General features: G+C 39.7%; 1 pseudogene; it reads right to left on the bottom strand.

The window, feature by feature from the left end:
- Positions 1-6,846: 6,846 nt before the first annotated feature.
- LOC148777569 (FUN14 domain-containing protein 1 pseudogene) lies at positions 6,847-7,374 on the bottom strand (annotated as a pseudogene).
- Positions 7,375-8,185: the final 811 nt, after the last annotated feature.

The raw sequence follows: 8,185 nt of genomic DNA, 5'->3' as shown, positions 1-8,185 counted from the left end.
GATTGCAGCCATGAAATTAAAAGACGCTTACTCCTTGGAAGGAAAGTTATGACCAACTTAGATAGTATATTAAAAAGCAGAGATGTTACTTTGCCAACAAGGTCCGTCTAGTCAAGGCTATGGGTTTTCCAGTGGTCATGTATGGATGTGAGAGTTGGACTGTGAAGACAGCTGAGCGCCAAAGAATTGATGCTTTTGAATTGTGGTGCTGGAGAAGACTCTTGAGAGTCCCTTGGACTGCAAGGAGATCCAAGCAGTCCATTCTAAAGGAGTGTTCATTGGAAGGACTGAGGCTAAAGCTGAAACTCCAATACTTTGGCCACCTCATGCGACGAATTAACTCACTGGAAAAGACTCTGATGCTGGGAAGGATTGGGAGCAGGAGGAGAAGGGGACGACAGAGAATGAGATGGCTGGATGGCATCACTGACTCGATGGACATGGGTTTGAGTGAACTCCGGGAGTTGGTGATGGACAGGGAGGCCTGGCGTGCTGTGATTCATGGGGTCGCAAAGAGTCAACACGACTCAGCCACTGAACTGAACTGAACTGAAAAAATACCCAGCTGGAAGCATGCCTTTGGTATGCAAACTAACCAGTTGGAAGTCTTGCCTCCTCTGTCTAACTAGTGCAGCCCCAGAGGCAATATTGCTTTGCCTTATCATTCCAGGACTAGATAACAGGCAACCAGAGACCATCTCTATAGCCCAAAGTCCACCAAAATTACTCAAACTTACCAACCCTAAGTTGTTTGCCTTTCCCGGCCTTGCCTTTTCCATGGAAATACCAAGAACTTCTACAGCTTAACCTTTCCTCTCATTCCTGTCTTCTGCCTCCTGATCACCCTGGTATTTTCCCATGTGGTCCCATGTGGGGTGCCTCCTAGCATGGGTGAATATAATAAACTTTATTTTTCCTGAGCATATCCTCTATCTCCTCTTGTGGTTACACCTGAGTGACTGTCTCATCAATAAAATGCAAAACAAGAAACCTAATCAGAAACGAAAGACTTGCACACTCTAAAACAATGCTGAAAGAAATTAAAGATGATATAAATAAATCAGAAGATGTCCCATGTTCATAGATTAAAAGACTTAATATTGTTGAAAAGTCCATGCTACCCAAAGTGATCTACAGATTCGATGCGATCTCTATCAAAATCCCAATGGCCTTTTTTGCAAAAATAGGCAAAGAAACTTAAAATTCATATGCAATCTCAAAAAACCCCTGAATAACCAAAACAATTTTGAAAAAGAAAAACAAAAATGGAAGCCTCACACTTTCTGATTTCAAAACATATTAAAAAGTTACAGGGACTTCCTTGGCGGTCCAGTGGCTAAGAATTCATCTTCCAGTGCAGGAGGTGTAGGTTCAATCCCTAGTCAGGGAACTAAGATCCCATATGCTGGCGGGGCAACTAAGCCTACACACCAAAGCTAGAGAAGCACCACAATGAAGATCCTGCATGGCAAATAATTAAATAAAAGTTCATTTGTTAAAAAAGAAGAAGAAGAAACTGCAGTAATCCAAACAGTATGGTTTTGGCATAAAGACAGACATATAAAACATAGAACCTGGTAACAAACCCTCAAATATATAAATAGCCAAATGATCTTTGAAAAGGTGCCAAGGCCACACAATATGGAAAGAATAATGTCAACAGGTGGTTTTACAATAGCTGGATATCCATGTGCAAAAGAATAAAATTGGACCCTTACTTTACACCAGATACCAAAATTAACTAGAACTTAATTAAATACCTGCATATGAGATCTGAAACTATAAAACTCCTGGAAGAAAATATAGAGGAAAGCTTTATGATACTGGATCTGGCAATGGTTTTCTGGATATGGCACCAAAATCACAGGCAACAAAAGCAAGCAGAGACAAATGGGACCACATCAAACTTAAAAACTTCTGTGCAGCAAAGGAAACAATAAACAGATTGAAAAGACAACCTGTAGGATGGGAGAAAATATTTGCAAAAGACATATCTGACAAAGGATTAATATATAAAATATCTAAGAAGCTAACAACTCAACAATAAAAATATCTGATTAGAAAATGAGCAGAGGGCTTTAATAGATATTTCTTCAAAGAAGATTTACATATAGCCAAAAAGCACATGGAAATATTTTAAGCATTACAATCATTGCTGCTGCTGCTGCTAAGTCGCTTCAGTCATGTCCGACTCTGTGAGACCACATAGAGGGCACCCCACCAGGCTCCCCCATCCCTGGGATTCTCCAGGCAAGAACACTGGAGTGGGCTGCCATTTCCTTCTCCAATGCATGAAAGTGAAAAGTGAAAGTGACAATCATTAGGGAAACGCAAATCAAAACTATAATCACCTGACACTTATTAGGAAAGCCACTGTCAAACAACAGCAAACAATAGAGAATAAATGCTGGTGAGGATGTGGAGAACTGGAGCACTTGTGCCCTGTTGTGCAGCCACTAAATATAAATATAAAACGATATGGAGGTTTCTCCAAAAATTCAAAACAGAACTCTCATGATCTAGCAATCTCACTTCTGGTTAGTCATCCAAAAGAATTGAAAACAAGATCTCACAAAGATATTTGCACATCCACGTTCCTTGCAGCATTATTCATAACAACCAAGAAACAGAAATAACCCAGTTGTTTGTCAACAGATGAATGGATAAAGAAAATGTAGAATATAAATACATGGAACATGACTCAGTCTTTATAAAAAGAAGGGAGACTCTGCTTTGGGAAAGCAAGTATTCTCCTTACTTGCTTCAAGTAATAAATCCTTCCTTCTCTGGAGAAAAAAAGGAGGAAACATTTTCTTATGCTACAGAATGGATGAACTTTGTAGATATCATGTTCAGTGAAATAATTCAATAACAAAGAGAAAAATGCTGCCTGATTCCACCCTTATGAGATATCTAAAACAGTCAAACTCTTAGCAACAGAAAGTAGAATAGTGGTTGCCAGGGACTGGGAGAAGTGGGAAAGAATTGTTCAGTATGTAGAGTTTCAGTTTTGCAAGATGAAAAAATTTTAGAGATGTGCTTTGTGCATATAGTTAATACCACTGTACTGCACACCTAAGGTTAAGATGGTAAATGTTTTGATCTATGTTTTTTATCTCACACACACACACTACACACACACACACAATGAATAGAGTTGCTGGCTCATATGTATCTTCAACTTTAGAAGATAAAACTAAATTGCTTCCAAACTGGTTGTGCCAATTATACTCTATCCAGCAGTATATAAGAATTTTGCTCCTTATCCTCACCAACATTTGGTATTGTCATGCTTTTCAAATTTTGCCAATCTATGGATAATTTTAATTTGCATTTTATCGATTTCTATAGCATTTGAACATCTTTTCAGATGTTACTTGACTATTTGGATTTCCACTTAAGTGAATGACTTATTCATGTCTTCTTCCCACAATAAAAAATGATTTTTTTATCAATTATTTGTATATTCTGTGCACAAATTCTTTGTAAGTTATTGAATAGCAAATATCTCCAAGTTCATGGCTTGTCACTTTTTTGATGGAGGCCTTTAAAGAAAACACATTTTTAATGTAGTCAAATTTACCCATCTCTCCTATTATGGTTTACTCTATTTACATCTTGTTTTAAGAAATCTTTCTTTAACCTGAAGTCATAAAGACATGTTTTGTGGAACTGATATTTGAAGAAGTGTGAAAACGGAATAGGAACCTATCAAAAGAGGTACTTTTTCTTTCCATAGAAGGCAGATGCCAAAGGTGGTCCATCTACACAGAATTAGAGCTGATGCTGCTTCAGAGAGAGTTGATCTAACTAACCACAGGAAGGGTTTCCTATCTATGATGGCTTATTGAAGCAGTGGCATCTATTTCACTCTGCTTGGTAGTGGCGGTGGTTGCTTGGGGGTTGATGAATACTAGAGAGATAATTCAACTGGAGAGGAGAGGCTAAGAGTCAAGGGACAGACAAAATAATTCTCCAGTTCTCAGTGAGCCTAAATACATCACTAACAAGCTGCAAGGCACAAACTGAAAATAGAGTGTACCACCCTATCCAGGTCTCCCTTTCTCTGCTGGCATCCTTACCCCTTATCCTTCTCATCTAAAGAGAATATGGCCAAAACCACAGTGCAAAGGATAAAAGGTAAAGCTTTGAGAGTTAGAAATCCTCTTCTTGAGGAACAACAGAAGTGTGGATTTATCTTCTCTGGAACCTTTAAAAGTTACAATAAAGCAGCTTTGAGTGGAAAAAGGAAGAAACCTCTGGAGCTATTTGGATCCCTGTGAAGGACTTTTATTTGAGCAGAGGGCCAGGGAGGGAGGGTGTCTCATGACTGGATCAGCTGAAAAGTCCTTCTCCTTCAACTTGACCCAAGGTGGCTGCCCCAGGGAGGAGAACATTTCAGAAGGAGTCAGCAGACAAGGTTTGGGGAAGAAGAGGAGACAGACAGATTGGCCTCTAGAGCTCCTAAAGCAAAGCAGAAGGAGTGGAGGGAGAAGAAAAGCTCTAGAGGGGTAGACTGACAGAGACAGGATGAATGACACTCCAAGCTCCTCCAAAGGGACATCACCATCAATCTTTAGTTTTTCATCCTAGGCAAGTGAAGGGGAGCAAGAGAGGAAGGACGATGCAATGTAAATTATTACACAGCCCTTGGCTTTCAGAGTCCTGCCAGTAAAAGAGGTTTATGGAGTGAAGCTTCGAGCATAGGGTTCTAGAAAATGCTCACACTGCCTTCAGGCACATTTCTTTACATTTGTGCACTCGTGCATGGACCCCTTCCGTGTGCATACTCAGACATCCGTGTCCATAGAAAGAGCAGGTATGCAATAGTGGGCAACATAATTTCACTACACTTTTCAGATACAATCCTGTCCATTCTTGTGTTTCCACACAGGCTCCAGGCTAGATCCAACCACTGACGTGGGTTTTGTTCAGGTTTGCATGGTTGAGAGGAACTATAAAGGTGATGAGGAGTTGCAGAAATCTGCACTAAGTATTCCGGATTGAATTCAGTAAATGATTGTTCTTGAGGAAGGACGTGAGGAAAGCAGTGACTCACACAGATTATTTTAACTATGTAGATGGAGTTAAATTTTGATTCACTAGAAGCAGAGACTGGGGAGGAGGCAATGCTGTTGAACAGACACAAAAGACGAGTCTCAGAAACATCAGATGAAAAATTAGGACTGTGACAACAAAGACCAGACAGGTTGAACCTGGGGTAATGTCTGTCTGTCTCCTGTTTCTTTCTATTTCCAAATTCCTGGGAGTCAGGATGCAGCCAGGAGCTGGGGGAGAGAGATCTTTGATCTCATGCTCCTTCATGCTCTAAGGAGACAGTCCTGACGCCTTGTCTGGGTTTCTCAAGAGCTCACTCAGAGGCCTGCAGGTAAGGACCTTGGCGCCAAACTGTGGCAAAGTCCTGGTTGTTGTGGAGCAGCTTCTGAGACAAGCTGAGAAAGCAAAGGGGAAGGGAGACTCGGGCTGTTGACAGGGCAACTCTGTCATTTCCCTCCTGCAACCCCGCTGTGGTTGGCTCTTACACTACCTACACTATTATGACCTTCCTTTCTTCACTTGATTTCAGAGTTAATGGTCAGGAAGGGACTTCAAGCATTCGTGCTTCAGTAACAACATCTAGGACAAGCATGCAGAAGTCTTCCATACATTTAAAAGCAATGCCAGAGTCATCATTGAGCCTTGTCATACGATCATTTTAATTGTATTTGTACTTCTTAGCCATTTATTGCTTGACCCATATGCAACTGCTGACATATTTGGCCATTTTGGTCTACAAAAACCATAATCTCATAGATTTCAACTGAATATTAAGAACTTCTTGTATGTTTAGTAGGACTAGGAGGCAATTTGATGTAGTGGTTAAAAATCAGAGCCAAATTGCTTTTCTTCTCCCAGATCAGCTCCACCATCTAATCTTAAACAAGTTATTTAACTTCTCTGTGTCTTCATTTCCTCATCCCTAGACTAAAGATAGTAGTACTTCAAAGGCTTGTTTTGGGGGGGTTTTCTGGTGGCTAGTGGTTAGGATTCTAAGCTTTCACTGTTGTGGCCTAGGTTCAGTCCCTGGTTCAGGAACTGAGTTCCTGCAAGCTGTGGGACACAGCCAAGAAGAAAGCAAGGAAAAAAGCTTGTTTTGAGATTTAAATGAGCTATCACATATAAAGCACTTAGAACAGCACTCAAACCAGACTCTGTATAAATAGTGACTATTTTTATACCCTAGTTCTTTTTTAAAAAAATTGCTTATTATCTTTAATAATTCTATTATTTATAAATCCTTCCACAAAGGGGCATTATAGTTCTTCAGTTTATTGCAAATGTATCTTTAAAAAAGCCAGCCCTACTGTTGAAGCTATAATACAAATTATTTTAATTATCGGCACTATACTAAACAGCACAATGGAGAACATCTTATTTAAATAAAATAAGGATAATATTTCACTGGGGAGTGTATCCCACAGATTTTTTTCTCTACATATATCTACATCCAGTGGTGGTGTTTATAGGCAAATTTTAAACAACTGCAAGTTTTTAAAAAGCCATGTTTTGCTCAGGAATACTTTTATTCACCTATTCTGTTGGTTGTTTTATACAGTCGTGTCCAACTCTTTGTGACCCCATGAACTACAACCCACCAGGCTTGTCTGTCCATGGAATTCTCTAGGCAAGAATACTGGAGTGGGTTGCCATTCCCTTCTCCATAGTAGATACTAGTCTGCCAAATTTCAGATGGTAAAATGCTAAGCTGTGGGTCTGGTATTGTCCAGCTAGTTATTTCTTGTCATCCTGGAAAACATGTCATTGAGAAATGTTGAGATCATCTTGTCACCACCACTTCTCAGAGGTGACCATCATGACAGAACATTCATATCCTGAAGATTTAAGACCTAGCAAAAAACCTCCCACGAATCCACCGGATATCACAAGGTTCTGTTTGACAAGTTCAGTTGCTTCTTCTGTTGTTGACTTCAGGTGCTGCCTTATTTGCTCATTTCTTCATCTATCCTTTGGCTTTGTTATGTCTTTTTCAACTCCCGTCCAGTTGATCTGCACACAGCCACTGTGGCTGGCAATCTGAAGGAGAAGAAAGCTACCACCTACTGCAGTTGCTGCAAGTTTTCCAACTTTCTGGAACAAAAATCCCGCACACCTGTCACTCACTTCATCCATTACAATCTGGGTGGCTACTGAGTAATTTTCTACCACAGGTCCAGAGCTGTGGCCAAACACTAGATTCCACCAGTGGTGTCTTCTTACATACTCAGTTAAATCTAACATGTCATAAAAGTCATCATCACTTTCATATTCTTTGGGAGGGGAGTTCTGGGCCCTATTATTAAATATTTCAGTCATACAAAAAATATATATTATAAGAAAATTAACACTATGTGCCAACTTTTCAGCTTAGAAGTAACTTACAAATATAAGGAAAACCCGTGGATAATCTTCCCCTATCACATTAGTGTTCTTCTTTCTCAGAAGTATCCTCCATCTTGAATTTGGTGCTTATCATTACCATGGAGGTTTTCAAAAACTTTTATTTCATATGTCTGTAACATAAGCTATATAAAGTATTGTTCTATATGTTTCTTAAATTTTCATAAGTGGTATCATACCATACTTATCCTTCAGCTAGCTTTTGTTGTTCAATATTGGTTTTGGTATTTATCTGTGTGGCTACAAGAAACTCTCATGTATTTATTTAACTGCTGTACAGTATTCCTTGGGCTTCCCTGGTTGCTCAGTGGTAGAGTCCGCCTGCCAATGCAAGTAACGCAGATTCAATCCCTGGGTGGAGAAGATCCTCTGGATAAGAAAACGGGAAATCTGACTCCAGTATTCTTGCCTGGGAAATCCCATGGACAGAGGAGCCTGGCAGGCTACAGTCCTTGGAGTCACAAAAGAGTTGGGCACAACTTAGTGACTAAACAACAGCAATAAGCTCGAGATGTAAATTTATTAGCATAATAATTTCTGTTGTATTTTCCTCTAATGGTGCTACACTTTTGCTTTTCACCTTTACTTCTTTAACCCAGTTGGAATTAATTTTTTGTTTAATGAGAGAAAAGGATTTACTGTCCCCCCTAAGGGAAGCCCATTGTCCCCAGCAGCATTAGTTACATAGTCCAGCATTTTCTCTATTGGTTTGAAGTATCAGACACCA

The sequence above is a fragment of the Moschus berezovskii genome, chromosome 6 (genome assembly GCF_049115385.1).
Source record: "Moschus berezovskii isolate FMDL1 chromosome 6, NW_MosBer_1.0, whole genome shotgun sequence".
NCBI classification, from domain to species: domain Eukaryota; kingdom Metazoa; phylum Chordata; class Mammalia; order Artiodactyla; family Moschidae; genus Moschus; species Moschus berezovskii.
This window is presented reverse-complemented; position numbering and strand designations above follow the sequence as displayed.